At 37.6% G+C, this 15988-nt stretch overlaps 1 protein-coding gene across 4 annotated transcripts in view; it reads left to right on the top strand.

Moving 5' to 3' along the window:
- Positions 1-15988, top strand: part of ADAMTSL3 (ADAMTS like 3) — a 177169-nt gene that overhangs the window by 45797 nt on the left and 115384 nt on the right. The gene's annotated exons all lie outside the window — the stretch shown is intronic.

Below are 15988 nucleotides of genomic sequence, written 5' to 3' on the forward strand. Positions count from 1 at the left end.
TGTCTTCAATTTGGAGTAGGTTCCCTTTCAGATAAATACAGAGCTGAAGAGTTTGAGGACCCCTGGTCTAAGCCATAGGGCCTAGCTATACTTTACTGAACCCTGTTCCGCCACATGTACACATTTGGCTGGGTTGAGGTAACACAGTAAGCCATAACGCTTCCTCCACAAACCACAACTGCTGTGCTCACATTCAGGCAAAATCAAACCAACCACATTGTGGGTTAGAGTGATGTGTGAATCAGGCCTCGATTATATTCAGAGGAAAGCTTTTGAAAATCAGTGGGACTTAAAACCTTTTCAAGATTCCACTCGTTTATTTCAATGTGTCAGATTTGATTTAGTGAAAATATACGGTGTTATGTGAACTCTGCCAGTGACCTTATCCCTGAGAAACTTGGTGCCTCAGAAAATAAAATTAAACAAAAATAAACATGATTTGCAGGAAAAAAAGAACTCGCAGCTCATCTTTACCCTTGGCTGCCCCACACAGTTGGTTTTTTGTAGCTTTTGGTTGTATCTTTTCTATCTTTACAACACAACATTTGTTTCCTTTCTGCTACAATATTAAGTATGTTATCCAAAACCATAATTTTCTCTGAGGATAGAATGGAGGACTACTTCTACATATGTAGTCTGGTCATTCATTCCAGAGCTGGGATGTAAACCCATTAAAAATAATGCTGCTGCTGCTTATATGTCTTTTCAAAGGCCCTTGGTATCTTAAAAGACTTACTGTTAGTTTGAAATGGGAGACAAGTAAAATATTATTGGGAACAACTTGAAGTCTGTTCTGCTGCAGCAATGCTGCACATAGATTCATGTTCTGCACTCATAGTTCATTATATTCGGCTTTGGTCTGGCAGGAACATACTTATATTTCTAAGTAGAGCTGTATAAAACCCTTTAAATGCAACCTTGTAGGTATACGCAGATGGAAAATCTTGCAATTCCACATACCCCTATATTATTCAATAGCTGGAAGAAAAAAAGGGACATTGATTTGCCCCCGAAGTATCTCTACAGCCCCTGTTTCATACTTGCACTATAATAGTGTGCTACTCGTTTTATTGAAGTACCATTATTGTAGGGTGTGCTAGTGTAATTATGAATACTGAACATTTTCTAAGAAATATGTTTAGGTTTTTGGCTGCAAAGCTTGCTTTGTTCATTTTGGATGAGCGTGTATTTGGTGCCAAAAAATCCTGCCCCATGCATGCATCAATTATACACAATTACTGGAATTTATGCACATTAACCAATACAGTCAGTTATACATAAAATATGCTGCATAATTGGTGGCTAGATTTTTAATAAATTGCTGTAGTTGAAATTTAACTTGTCTTGAAATTGATTTCCCTGTGTGGTATTTGAATATTTTGCCTGTTGGATAGCCCTGACCAAACCCAAAATATCTTCCTGCTTATCCTGGATAATCTCAAGGACTATTCAAATATTTAGGTTGGCTGTTGGACAGTCTAAGATGTTATCTGCACTTTGCTATAAGTATTAGGCAGTGCCTTTCCTTGAAACAACTCTTTGCCTTCGTATTTTTATTTTTGCTTCTGCCCTTCTAAATTGCTCAAGAAAAATAGTTATTTTTCCCAAATATTAGTAGTCCTGGATAACTTATATACTGTTGTTTTTTTCCAACACTCAAGGTACTGCTTCCAAGTAGCAAAATCATTCCAGATGACAGACCACCAACAGTGGACATGAGTAAGGCTATGAGACTAATACGGTCATCTCTTTGGTTCTGTTTCTTAACTAAGATCTAGGACAGCCTCTCCCACCCTGATGCCATCCAGCTGTGTTAGACTTCAGCTCCCATCGTCCCTGATTCTTAGTCACTTTAGCTATGGGTGATACAAGGTACAAGACTGAGAAATGCTGAACAAATTTACATTTTGTTTCTTTTTGGAAAGAAACAGCAGTTCAGCCAAATGAGAAGTCACAAGCATTTTCTCAGTGTGTTTGTCTTTTGCGTGCTTGCACAATGTGTGGCCTTCCAAATGTTCCTGAGCCACCACAGTCAGCAGGGCCAGCCTGGATGGCCAGTGGTGGGGCATGCTGAAAGCTGTAGATCAGCAACATCTGGAGAGATGCATATTAATGTCCCAGTAATAAGATGCTGACTTTTTGGCATAGTACATATTTGTTTCAATCCACAATGCTAGATATTAGTTTAAAGTGAAATATTTTTCAACTCTTCCATCCTATAGGAAAAGGCTGGCAAGGTGGAGAAAGATCCTGTATCAAGACACAGAAACTTTGGAATGGTTGCTCACTTTCCAAGTTTGGTCCTTCATGTTAATTTCTTCCTATCTCAATAGATAAGCAGTTTCCTGGCAGTTGACAGCTCTGATTATCTGTATGGGAAAGTTGGATGGGAGCACCCATTTAATGGGGAAGGTGTACAGACTTCAGAGTTCTTCCCACACTTTTTAAGGCATTACAGCAAAATTGTATTACAGTATGGGCCAAGATGTATTTCTCCTTTGGTTGTCTTTTCTCTTTCATTTTCTGATCCATCCTTCATTCCCATGTCTCTCTTTTCTCAGGACTTCGTCCAATTTTTCAGTAATAAAATCAACCGACTATGCTTTCATTACTTTATCGCCAACATCTTTCTTCTACCCTTCAGATTTGACCCATTTCTCCTTACGATTTATCTCCTTAATTCTTCAAAGTCAACTTTCTGCTTTTGGGAAAAGTTCCTTTTCATATCTGGCTTTCTACTGCTCCTCGGTTCTTGTTCATTTTGTCTTCTAAACTTTTCTTTTTTATGGCCTTGCTTTAGGAGGTCTATATCCTAAGAGGTTCCTATTGTATCCTACTCTTTATATATCAAGTATTCTGATGTGAATTTTTTTGTTTTCTCGTTTGAGGGGCGGAGGGTGGATCTGTACATTCTACGAATTTATCTGTCATGGCACACATCTTTATTTTGTGCCCATTAGCTGCTGTAGAGGTCCCATATTCGTCACCAAAGACAAATTCCTTGTGTATATTTTATACTTGGTCATTAAAGTATTTGTATTTGTATATGTAGAATAAAATATGCATCTTTTCATTGGGTTTACCTCTGTGCTTCCAGCAAGAACAGCCTTACAAATCAATCCATTATTTTTCAAACAAGCCTTAATCACTCATTGCTTAAGTGTCTAATTTGATGGTAGCTCTTTTTCTTCTAGGTCATGTAGAACATTGATCTGCAAGCTAAAGAGAAGCTACTTCTTAGTTGTTCAAGCTTGCCATGTGCCTTTGACTTGGCCAACCTTTCTAATTAATATCCAGTGGGCTTTCAATACTGTATAGATGTAATTTAATGACTGACCCAGTGAGAGGTATGAATAGGGGTTTGCAATAATGCCTTTAGAATCATGTAAGAGGTCATCCCTTCAATCCCCACTAAAAGTGCTCTCGTTGAAGATAGTGCCAATCTTCAGCCTTAGGATAGACTTTTGCTATCACTGCATTTTTTTATTTCAAATCCAGACGCAGCACTTTGGTGCTGTGGCATTTATAGCTTGTAAGCCTTTGATACACCTTTTAATTGAGTCAGTGCTGCCATAATTCATGCTGTTTTTGTTTCTTGAATTTATGATAATGTAATTGTATGGCTTTTAATCCTATTTTGTGCTTCATTTTGGAATTACATTACAGACGTAATGAAAAGTGGAGAACAGCTCTTACTCATAAAATAAAGAAATATATTGTTGAATCCCACATGGTCAGAATCAAATCTTAAGTTAGGCTAATGGACCCTTCAAAATTACTGGACAGAATCAGTGTATTTTATATTTGGGGGCTGGTGTATTATTGGATTATAGTGTCAAATGTGACCTTGCAAATATGAAAGAGCATTATTCCAAACTCCTGTTCATACCACTCAGTTAAATTACATCCATACAGTATTGAAAGCCCATTGGATATTAATTAGGAAAGTTGACAAATAGAAATCTAAGGATTTTATAACAAATGAAACACAATAGCTTTTTAAGTCAAGATATTAATTTTTCTTCTACCCACATCCAGTGTCTTCATTCCATCATTTCTCTTTCTCCAATTTCTATGTTGTATTATGATTCAACACTTCTTGGCTAATTAAAAGTCCTTTCCAGTTATATTCAAACTGGAATATTTTGGTTACCATATTTGGAGGAAACTAAGAACTTCAGGCTATGGTTGCAATCCTATTCTGCTCCAGATCTAATAACCAAAATTCCCTCTCGTTCCATAATGAGAAAGTTAATATTAGTATTAATTCTATTCCTTCTGCAAAGACATCAAGACATCACACTTGGGTCTTTGTGCCACCTCATATTTTTGTAACCCTTTCAATTTAGTTAGCCTAAGCAACAGAGACTGAATGAAAAGTATCCAACAACTTTATGGATAAAAAATGTTTGAAAGTCTAGCGTTTCAGTTATTGCATCCTACTGATAATTAGACAATATATTTTTAATGCTTTTTGCTTTATTTGATCTGATTTTGTGTGGAAAAAAAATCCACCAACAGTCCAGTGTAAAATGTTTAACAGCAGAAAGTATTAACATATTTACAGAACTATTCTCATTAAATTTAATTGAATTATTGTGTTCAGCCCGTTTACTTCTAAATAGGTTTGTGTAGGATTGTAGCTTAACTTTGTGATATTATGTACAATAAGTGTTTAGGGCTGTGGGATTGATTTCAGATTGAATATGCATAGACATACTGTAGACATATCTTGTCCACTGATGACAGCAGTGGACAAGATCCAGCTTATATTAAGCGCTTAAAAGTACCATTCATTTTAATGCTTATTTTTGTTGATGATTTATACCCTGTCTTTGAATTAAAAAGAATACAAAGCAGCTTAGAAAAGATGCATGTGTAGGATTTTGTTAGACAATAGGAGAATGTGCTTCTTTTCAAGTTTGTATTTGTTGGCCTGGCTGGGGAATTCTGGGAGTTGAAGTCCACACATCTTCAAATTGCCAAGGTTGAGAAACACTGATCTGGAGTATGTAAATATAAATGGATGTAATGGCTCTTCCTATCTCCTAATGTTCTGTTTAAAAAATCTGCTTATTTGCTTTACACTAAGACAAAAATGTTAAAAATGATATGAACAGATGAATATAAAGATTGGTTCTTTAATCAGCCGCAATGTGTTTTTAATTTGTTGGCAGTGCTGGTGGAGTACGAGGGCCAGAAAACTTTGTGCTTCTAAGTCAGTCTTATGTCATAGGCACTATAGCATAAATCAAGCCCTGGTGTTTTTGCTTGAAAATCAGAGTTATTTTTATTTTTATTTTTTTTATTTTTTAGTAACTTTATGTGTGAGGTGAGCTTCCCAGTTGGCTGAGTTTCTGTTAACCACTTGTGGACAGCGTGACTCGCCCACTGTCTGGTGATGGAAGCAACAGAAATGCTTTGGAGGTCTCTGAATGACTTGGCGGAGGAGGTAAAGCACTCATGTTAATGATGGCTGGTTCTACTCGCCCACTTAGCTAAAGAGAGGACCAATTTATAGTGCTAAGTGGGCAGGTAGAACCAGCCATCACCCACATGAAATGCTTCACTGGCAGCAGGAAGGTTTGTTCCAAATCTGGGTTTCTGTAACCACATACAAATTGAAGGCTGGCATAGAGGAAGAGTAGTTGGCTAGGTTGCCTTAGTTGTTCCATGAGCTGTGCCTCACAACAGGAACATCAACAGGAGCATCATGCTGTGAACTTGAGGGACACGCTCCAACGATGGGCTGAATCAGGTCTCTTCTCGGAGGAAGATGTTATGGTTTTTAAGGGGTGAAATTCTGCTCTTAAACCTGTCCCAAATTCTAAAAAATGCAACACATAAAAATAAATGGGACTCGAAAAGGATGTCAAGTCAATAATAATACATGTGATTTTTTAAAAAAAATCCTGTGATCATACTTAGTTTGCTATTAGTAAAGCATGAATTCTGCAAACTACGTTTTCAAGCTTAGGAACAACGCAAATTATTTTAGGATGTTTATCCATAAAAAGAAACTACAGTACATAAAATTCTGTCTATCCAGGAAATGGGCTAAAAAGAGGTGTTGGTGGCTCATTATGAATAATTCAGGAAAAACATGAGTCTTTGAGTACTCCTGTCTTCTCAAGGGGATTTTCTGGAATTTACCTTGTACTGCTGCAGAAGGGATCTTGGTGGGCTACATGTAGACTACACCTTTTGCACCCCCTTTCAACAGAAATGCATAGTCTTGATTACTGGAAATGAAGTCTTGAGATTACTAGAGAGAAAGGTGAAGTTGTTTGTGTGGCTTTATTTATTTATTTATTTTGGCATAGCTTGGTGATTTTTCTTTGTGTTTATTGAACTGGCTTTGGATGGTCCTCTGTATGCTTGAAGCTGCAAGGAGCCCATTTGTAGAAATGCTGTAATCAAATAGAGAATTGGATGGGGGACAGTAAACTGAAGCTTATACCCAAGAAAATTGGTGGGTGGTTTGGCTGACCTCAGAGGTAATGGCCAACCAGTACAAGGCTGGATTGCAATTTCACTTAAAGCATTAGATCTTGAGGAGCTGATGGGTTCAGCTTTGTTCCTGGAAGATTAGGTAGGATGTGTAGTGTTCCCTATCTTTTACTCACTATGACCAGTGCAACCAACCCTTCCTGGGCAGAAAAACCCTGGCTGGCTATTTCAGAAGTCCTTCACACTTGGGGCAGCAGTTGTCTTTGCCATGTGTAACCATGGCTTCTCTCGACAGATGCATCACGGGTGAAAGGCAGACGCACGTTCCAAAATAACCAGAGCGCATGCACTAGGGGAGCCCTGATGGAGCAGAGATCCCCAGCAGGTGTCCATTACATGTTTGAAAATGTGCATCTGCTCCCCGTAGGGTACACGAGAGGGAAGCACTATTGTAACCACGGCAAAGGCAGTTACTGAGTAAAGTGTGAAAGCAACTTTAAGTCTGTTCTCATTTCAAATAATACGTAAGAACCTTGTCAGTTTCAATTATTTTTCCTGCATAGTTAGTGGAATTAAAAAAAAAACAACCCTTTGTGTAAAAGTAAGGCTTCTGATGTTACAGTTTGTTTTGGCTTTAAAGAGAGAGCTTGATATAGCAGAATCCCTATAAAATTCATTGTCTGATTTTTCTGAAAAATTCTTTATTCTTGTACTGATTCCATAATTAGAATAATATATGGCACATGTTATATACCACATCAGCCTTTCAGTGGAGACAAAGATATGAAGTTAAATAGGGCTTCTTCCGTTCATCCCTTGTTGGGAATATGGTTGAATAATTAAGATGATTTTACACTGCATTCTTTCATAATGTTGTAGAAATTTAGTTAAACAGGCATCAGATGCTGTGAATTAAGAGTGGCTTGTACTGCTTTATTACTGGGATTGATGGAATGGAAAAGGAGCTTAACTATTGGTAACACTGACCTGCTGGTTGGAATTCAGGAAAGACTTGTAAAATGTTGAATGCCAGAGATCAGAGTGAACTAATGTTACATAGATGGTACTAGCATATTAAGGAAACTGCAGAGAGTCAATATGGGGGAAATGGTTGCTGCTAAGCAAGCCCTGGGGGTACCAAGGGAAAAGTAACACACTTTGCTTATTGACAAAGTATAGCATATATAGTCTGTGTCCATGAGGGGACACTAATGCCAACATCATCTAGACTCATGCACATGGATGTGCATGTACACACCCATTCTTCTGGGAAAATGGCCATCAAGTACAAGTGTATCATGCAAGATGACCACCATTTGATGGCTACCTCTAGCACCCTAGTTAGTAAGTACCAAACCTAACTCTTCCCACATAAGAAGTTGAATAAGGCAAAGCATTTTGTGTAACCAGGAGCAGAATCCCCTACTTTATTCCAGAGTGAAAAAATGAACAAAGCTGTAAAAAAGCCTTGAGGCCTACCTTGACCCATTCAGGTTTGCTAGGCAACATAGTAGAGCACAACTAGTGTGATCCCCATCCAGAATGGGAATTACTAGGTTTAAGTTCCAAAGTAACTGGAGGAGGGTATCACATTGGGGAGGGTTCATAATGAGGCTTAGATGCTGTTGGCACTGGCTTCCCTCGCAGTTCTACCCTTGGCCAGAATGGGACAGCGTTGGCATGCAAGTAGAATCTCAGGCTGCTGGAAATTCCCCAGTTTCCCAGTTAAAAATTCATTGTGTGCTTAAGAGTGTACTGTATGTATGTGTGTATGGATCTCTAGAATGGTTAAAGCAGGGTTTGGGGGCAAATGCTTAGCAACCTGGATGACTCATGAAAATATTACAGAAGAAATTTCAGAAGCACACCTTCACATGGGCATTTGAAATCATAAAATATTGAAAGAGATTTAATTACTTGATGGACTGGCACAACAATCCAAGAATGTGGAAGAATCCTTAGGCTTTGAAATCTGATTAGATTCTCAGGGCATCATTTAAAGTGACAGTGTCAGTCTCATGGTAAATGACCCCAATATTGCATTAATACAGTATTAGATTTCTTGCAAAAAATTATTAAGCTAAAACCACTTTTTTCTCTATAGCTTTCTAATTTGATTTGCTTTTTGCTGCAGGCAAGCACACGTTAAGGTCATTCCGTGTTTAAGGAGGCCATATGGATTTTAGAAAATTGAAAACATTTGAAACATCTTTTTCTTTAAGGGAGAACTCATCTGTTAGAGTTGATCTCTTGACTCTTGAGACTAAAACATACCTTTCTTAAATTATATTCAGTTAAGTTGAATACTTCATACCTGTCACATGCTTAAATTAGACAACAGCCTTTAAACATTTATTCTGTAATGTGAATGGCTCATCCTGGATAGCCAGAGATGAAGAATCCTGATTCTGTAGGATTTAGCTACTACTACGGGATCTGTATACACTCATTGTTAGAGAAAATAAAGAACAAAACTAGGCATTTGTTTAGAAACATATTGCAAACTGCCAGACTTGAGATTATTTGCACCTTCAAGTTTCATATTCTGCTTCCATTGTATCTGAGTCGATGGGCAGGTGATGCCTTCTGAAATGCCTTTCCCAAAAGCATTGGGACAAATCTCTTCTTAGTTCCATCTCATCTGCTATGTAGTGACCAGCCTGACCCCAACATGGTTCATAAAAAACTTTCCTGTTAATGAGTGTAGGGTTTTAAAAAAAGTATTTTGTGTTCAGAGGCCACATAGCTCTAAGAAATTAAGCAACTAGGACAACAGCAACAGAAACACAGCGCTTGTACCCTGTTGGTAAATATCCTGATAGCACTTGGCTAGTCCCAAGGCAAGTACAGGTAAGCTGCTTAGGTATCAGAGCTCCCATAGGGCAGAGCAATAAATCTCTCTCTTGAAACTCAACCAGCACTCAGGAGCTAACTCTGGAAAGTCCAGGGTAAAGCTTATATAGGTAAGTTGCTTTTGCTTCACATATCTTAATAATGGAGATCCATTAATAAAGATCAGCTATTGCAGAATCTAGCCATCCAGCCTACTATTTATAGCAGCCCCAGGGTTTAATTCATACTTGTCTTTCTCCTGCCTTTAGATGGTCATGGACTTGTTTCTCAACTTAGGATGTGGTGGGCACCTGCATGGTAATTTGAAAATGATCCTCCCAGATGCTTGGCTTCTGGCCACATTCGTTTCATTCCCCACAAGACAATCATAAATGTAACCTTTGACCTGTCTTGCCAAGTATTGCCAACACTGATTGGCAGCAGCCATCCAAAATTTCAGGCAGCAATGTTTCTCCCATGCGGAAGATGGAAACTTCTCAGTACAGAATCATGTATTCCAATGTGATCACCAAGCACCAATATGACCCTTTCCCAGTTACCTTCATTCAATTGATCTTTAATGCTAATTGTCCTGCTTTTATCCAGAACAGAGAGGAAGAGGGATCCCCACCATTTTCTCATCCCAACCTTTTTTCCTTGGGTTAGAAGAGGATGGAGTTGAGCAGAGAAGGCCCAAGAGGCATCTGCTTCTGATCCGCAAAATGGAGGAGACAGATAGTGGATATCAAGGCATTTGGTAGCCACTGATGGGAGGCAACTCCTCTTCTTGCCTGAATAAAATTATATTGTCTCTACAAAACTATTTCATCAACATGTGGAAGCTAGAGCGGACAAAGGTACATCTTGATTTGCCATTGTCCTCCCATGTCCTTTGTGCTGCTTTTTTTCCAACTTGTGAGCCTTTTTAATCTTCTGTCTTAGTCTCTCCATGCTAATTCATCTCTGAATGTACCTCCTCAAACTGGAATGTTACTTCTATTGAAAAACAACTGGAAAAAACCCGGGAGTTAAAAAAACAGTGCATTCTGATTTTTATTGTACTTTCTATGTCATGTTTACTCTGAGGAAACGTGTGGAAAGAAAACTGAGGCTAAGTTTTGGCTAGTTTGGGGGATTTTTGCAGGGTAGATCTTTAAGCTGTCAGGAGCTTTGCAGGTTGAAGAACTCTATGGAGTTTCCCAATAAAATAGATGATTTTTGGGTTGATGTCAAATGCAATCAGTGTTGTGATGGGATTATCTTAGATTCTTATATTCTGAGAGAGTAAACTTTAGTTATCCCATGCTGGTTTCTTTGGAGTGGCTAACACCACACTTATGAAATGCCCAGGAATGTCTAGAAGCTGATTATTAAGTTAGAAAGACCCATTGTCTGGTCTAGAAGATTAGTTTCTTAATGTTGATGTGATCTAATGATGCTTCTTTATTTTCTATTTCTTGTATATAACTTTTTGGCTATGATACTGTCACAGAGGTCTAGCCTGTTATATTATATGTACTTATTTGGGAATAAGCTCTGTTGAAAATCATGGAAACAACTTCTGAGTAGAATACATAGAAAGTTGCATCGCACTATTAAGCTTTCTGATATAAGAATAATTTTATTGTGCCAGTTTGACTGCCACTGAATGTAGACATGATTTGGCATTCATTTATTTCTTAATTGAAATGAAATGTGCTGAGTTACCATTGTAAATTTCCAAAAATGTTCATAGGGAGAACATACAATTTCATATTATTGGACTGAGAGGACTATAGTTCAGTGATAGATTATACAGTATGTTTTGTGCATGTTGGATACAAGATTCGATTCCTGGGATCTCCTGTTAAAAAAGGATAAATTAACAGCAGTAGGGTGCTTTTTCTAAGACTCTGGAAATTGGTACTAGTCCGAGTAGACATCGCTAAACTGCATGAATAAATAGGAGGATTTAATAATGTGGCTTCCTATGATCCTAAGTAGTGGCTGTCCTAAGTCTACTTTTGTTGCTAAGGCATTGCATTCTTGACCATTTTTCAGCACATATATATCTCTTAGAATAAAGAATAGAAATTACATTGGTAGCACTGGGAGGATAATAAGAAACTGAATTCTGATTTAAACTTAGGTGGACCATTGAGACAGATTGGGGCCTCATAGACAAATGGTTCCCCAATGACTAGAGCAGTTACCTAAGCATATCCCCTATTCTGAAGTTCAGAAACAAGGAATATGCTGAGGTAACTGCTCTAGTCATCTATTCTGATGTGCTACTCCAAAGAGAAGATGCCAATGGGCCCTTTTTGTTTTTAAATAGAAGTGAAGGATGAGGATGATATAGGAAAGACCTGAGAGTGTTGAGTTTGAAGGGAGTACTTCACCCATGGATGAAACCAACCAAGTTGCATCTTTTTGGAGAACAGAGTAAAGCCATGGTGAAGTAGGAGCTGATTTGTAGGATGACCATTTTTCAGCACATATATATCTCTTAGTATAAAGAATAGAAATTCCATTGGTAGCACTAGGAGGATAATAAGAAACTGAATTCTGATTTAAACTTAGGTGGACCATTGAGACAGATTGGGGCCTCATAGACAAATGGTTCCCCAATGACTAGAGCAGTTACCTAAGCATATCCCCTATTCTGAAGTTCAGAAACAAGGAATATGCTGAGGTACCTGCTCTAGTCATCTATTCTGATGTGCTACTCCAAAGAGAAGATGCCAATGGGCCCTTTTTGTTTTTAAATAGAAGTGAAGGATGAGGATGATATAGGAAAGACCTGAGAGTGTTGAGTTTGAAGGGAGTACTTCACCCATGGATGAATCCAACCAAGTTGCATCTTTTTGGAGAACAGAGTAAAGCCGTGGTGAAGTAGGAGCTGATTTGTAGGATGACCATTTTTCAGCACATATATATCTCTTAGAATAAAGAATAGAAATTCCGTTGGTAGCACTGGGAGGATAATAAGCAACTGTGTGTTATGATTAAGACTCCATGAAAGCCTTTTGCTGCCTCTTTGCTGGAACTTGCTGACATTTGAGGTTATTCATCACCTTATATGATTGGATGCATTGGGCCTCCTTTTTTCCATGAAACACAGTAGAAGGTTGTGAAAGCTGCCAGAGAAACATGGGAGTAAGTTGATCTCTGCCAAACAGATAGCTGTAGTTGTGTCTCTCCAGTTAACAGTAAGGCAGCTAAAAATACAAGTTGAAAGCTATAAAACTGTTTTTAAAGCTCCAGAAAATATCAAAAATGCCCGTGTGGTGTTTACTTAATTTGAAAAATCTATGCCTAAGTTGATGGATACCAACTTGTAGTCAGGAGAGCAAGCGATGAACTAGGCTTACTGTGTTATGATTTAATTAAAAATTAACTTACATTTTCTTGACAACATCATTTGTAGTTTTGAAAAGAAGTATTGAGTGTAGGGTATATATTTTCTGTATTTCTTACCATTCAGGGGGGAAAAAAAGACACCATTAGTTCTGACATCTGTTTTTAACACGTTCCCTCACATTTTTGGATGGCTGCCTGGTCCGAGCTGAAAAGTGACGAAGAGATCATGCAAAGATGGCCTAGGGGTCTGTTCCCAGCTGGTATGACATCTGGAATGTTATATATTGTGGATAAATTCAGAGTTATAGTTTAATATGATTGGTATTTAAGCGGTAGGGCTACAACAGAAGAAAAGACGGGGAACTGACAATTTGCTTGTGTATTCAACTATGATGAAATGTTCAAAATATCATTTGCAGAGTCTTTCCTTGTTGTGTGGTTGGGTGCATCTATATGTCGTGTCACTTACTGATTTGGAGTTTTACATACTAGATAGTGAAGTCATATTTGTAATAGGTACAATGTCTTAGCTTTCTCAGAAGCTTTTGCACATTTGTGTATTTGTCTTCTCTGTGTTCATGAGTGTGTCTGTCTCTTTCTCTCTCTGAGTCCCTCCCTCCCGCCCTGCTTTTGTTTTCTTTGAAGGGATCTGTATTATTTTTTTATAAGAAATAATTCAGGTTGTAGTTATTTTTCTGTGTTCCCTTTATAATTTTTCTTTCCCCTTTTTTTGTTTGAGGTTCTTTTGGTTGGTTACTAAAACAAACAAATAGTTATCTATAATCCAATGACATATTCTGCTTATACTTTATAGTATATTTTTTATAATATTTAAGTACCTCAATGGTACGATGTTTAAATGTGAATATTCAGAAAGCTTTTTCCATCTCTCTGAAACATTACCCCAGATCCTCATTGTTGTTCTTCCTTCAATGGTATTGGCTTAGCATTTTACCTCTTTGGCAATTTTCCACTTACATCTAAATTAAATTTTATCACACTATAGTCATTGTTTCCAGTTGGTTCAGCAGTATTTGCATCTTGCACTTGGCTCAGACCACTGTTCACTTATTTATTTATTTTACAATATTTATAACCCATCCCATTCCTCGTAGACTCTGGCTGGGGTACGGCAAGGTCAAAGACAAGATGCAGAAACCCAGTGCAAAGAACTGAAACAGATTTATCAATAATCAAAGAAGCCCCATAAGCACCCAGTAAATTAAATTAAGGAACTAAGAGCCAAATGCATAGTGGAATAAAACGATTTAACCTACATACAAAAAAACCAACAGGGCTAGCTCCATCTATACCTCCGCAGGGAGAATACTCCATAAATTGGGGGCCACCACTGAGAAGATTTGTGTATCTCCTGTTTAGGATTAAGTCCAACATAATTTCTCTTCTGGTGTATTTCATGACCCCCTGTTCTGGGTTGGAACAGATGAATATGCCAGGTAACAGTCACCAATGTTCAGTTTTTAAACTCTCAAGCTCTTGGTATACTATTTGTAAAGAAACAAACATCTTGTATTCCCCTCCTCCCTCAGAAAGAATGAAATTCTTACCATTTCTTCTGGCTGTATTTAGTAGATATATATTTTCTCAGCATGGGCAACTTTAGGTATTATTCTGTGAAATTTATGCTGTTCACAGGACTTATTTATTTCCCTTTTTCTTGGTCCTTTTTTCCCCATTTGGTAGGACAACTTTTGGTTTGATTTTTTTTTTTTTACTTGTAATGATGCTAGTAGTCATAAAACGACGAGTGAGTAGTTGTGAGTTCTGTGTAAGGATAGCTGGGTGGAACAGTTTAATTTCTTGGTCTGTGTTAAATGCAAATGATAATATTATTTTATATTTATCCTACGTATTTCCATATCAATCTGTGAATTTAAAAATATAATGCATGAAAATATGAAGCATTTTTAATATTCTCAGAATAAGTGGTGTAAAAAAATCACCTAGCTTGCAAATATGCTTATTCCAAATGAATTGCAGGGTCAAAGTGTAAGAAGTTTTGAAGTAGAGAAGAATGCTTAAGAGCATTAAACCTAAACAATTATTTCCACTGTTTCTTCTAACTGCATACATTTTGTAGCCTTTTGTTCAGATATTTTGTACAAATGTATTAATGCTGTATCCATTTGTGGCTATATACCAGCAGCTCGAGTTACCCAATTAAAGCAGTTTCCTTTCTTTGCCAGCAAGATGTTTTCTTGAAATGACTTTCACTTCTTGGGTACTTTAAGTGAGAGCTTTAGAAATAACAACACGTCTGTGTAAACGAAAACATTATTTTAAGGAACAACATTAGGTCAACTGACTACCAGACTCTTATATACAGTTCTTGGAAGTGAGTGACGTATTCACAGACTGCATTTAGATAGCTTTAGAAAGTATAAACTTAGAAATACCATATCCAGTTGAAAAGAAGCAACAGTAGATGAATAAAGGAATGCTTTTGCTCTTGTTTTATAAATTCTTACAAGTCATAAAGTGGAGATTGCCAATTTTATGGAACCTTGAGCAAAGAATCCAAATGGTTCTTACCCTCCATGGTGATAATACATAATTTAAAAATAAATACTGGATAAAGTTAGGCTCCTGTTGAATTTCATAGATTGTAGCCTGCTCTAACTGGCGTCTACCTAATAGGGCCATGAGAGTCACCATTTCTTTTCTGACCCATTTGCCATTTACTTCCATGGAAATCCAACTCAGCCTCATGTATCTCTATGGTATTTACTTTATGGGCATTAAATTAAAACACATAAAGGTGTTGTTCATTTTCCTCTTTGGCAACTTATAATACTTGGAGGAGCGGTTTCAGATTCAAAATGAAGGATGTGCTTGAATCTCAGCTGGAATTTGATAATCGTGTTGTAACAGCGGTAGAACTTACCAGAGAGATCCTGTGGTCAGAGTCAGCACCTTATCTGTAAAAGCCCATTTCGTACAAGAACGTATAATCAGTTTTACCATAGATACAAAATGCCACTGCTGGAAGCATAGCACCAGTGCCATATTAAACTTTTTAAGGTAAGCTCAAGAGGAAGAGAATATCACACGTGGAATTACAGAGCTTAACTTCTCTGAAAATTCAAATCATGACTGGCTACTTCTATTTGCACACACAGTTGCACTTACAATAGAGCAGATAGTCTCGATTTGTAGGTTTACTTGATTAAAACTGTCTGATGGGGTTACTTTCCCCACCTATCACCTTCAAAATGCACCAGAAAAACATTATTGAGGAAGATCAGTTTGTAGGACCCCAGTACCTGTTTCCTTGTGTTGCACTGAGGAATGTAAATGAAAATGGACTAATCTGGTTTCAAAATGTGTGTTTCTATTCGATATC

The sequence above is a fragment of the Python bivittatus genome, unplaced genomic scaffold (genome assembly GCF_059951505.1).
Source record: "Python bivittatus isolate LINGU-HERP-01145 unplaced genomic scaffold, Pbiv_v1 ctg000530_np1212, whole genome shotgun sequence".
Classification (NCBI taxonomy): domain Eukaryota; kingdom Metazoa; phylum Chordata; class Lepidosauria; order Squamata; family Pythonidae; genus Python; species Python bivittatus.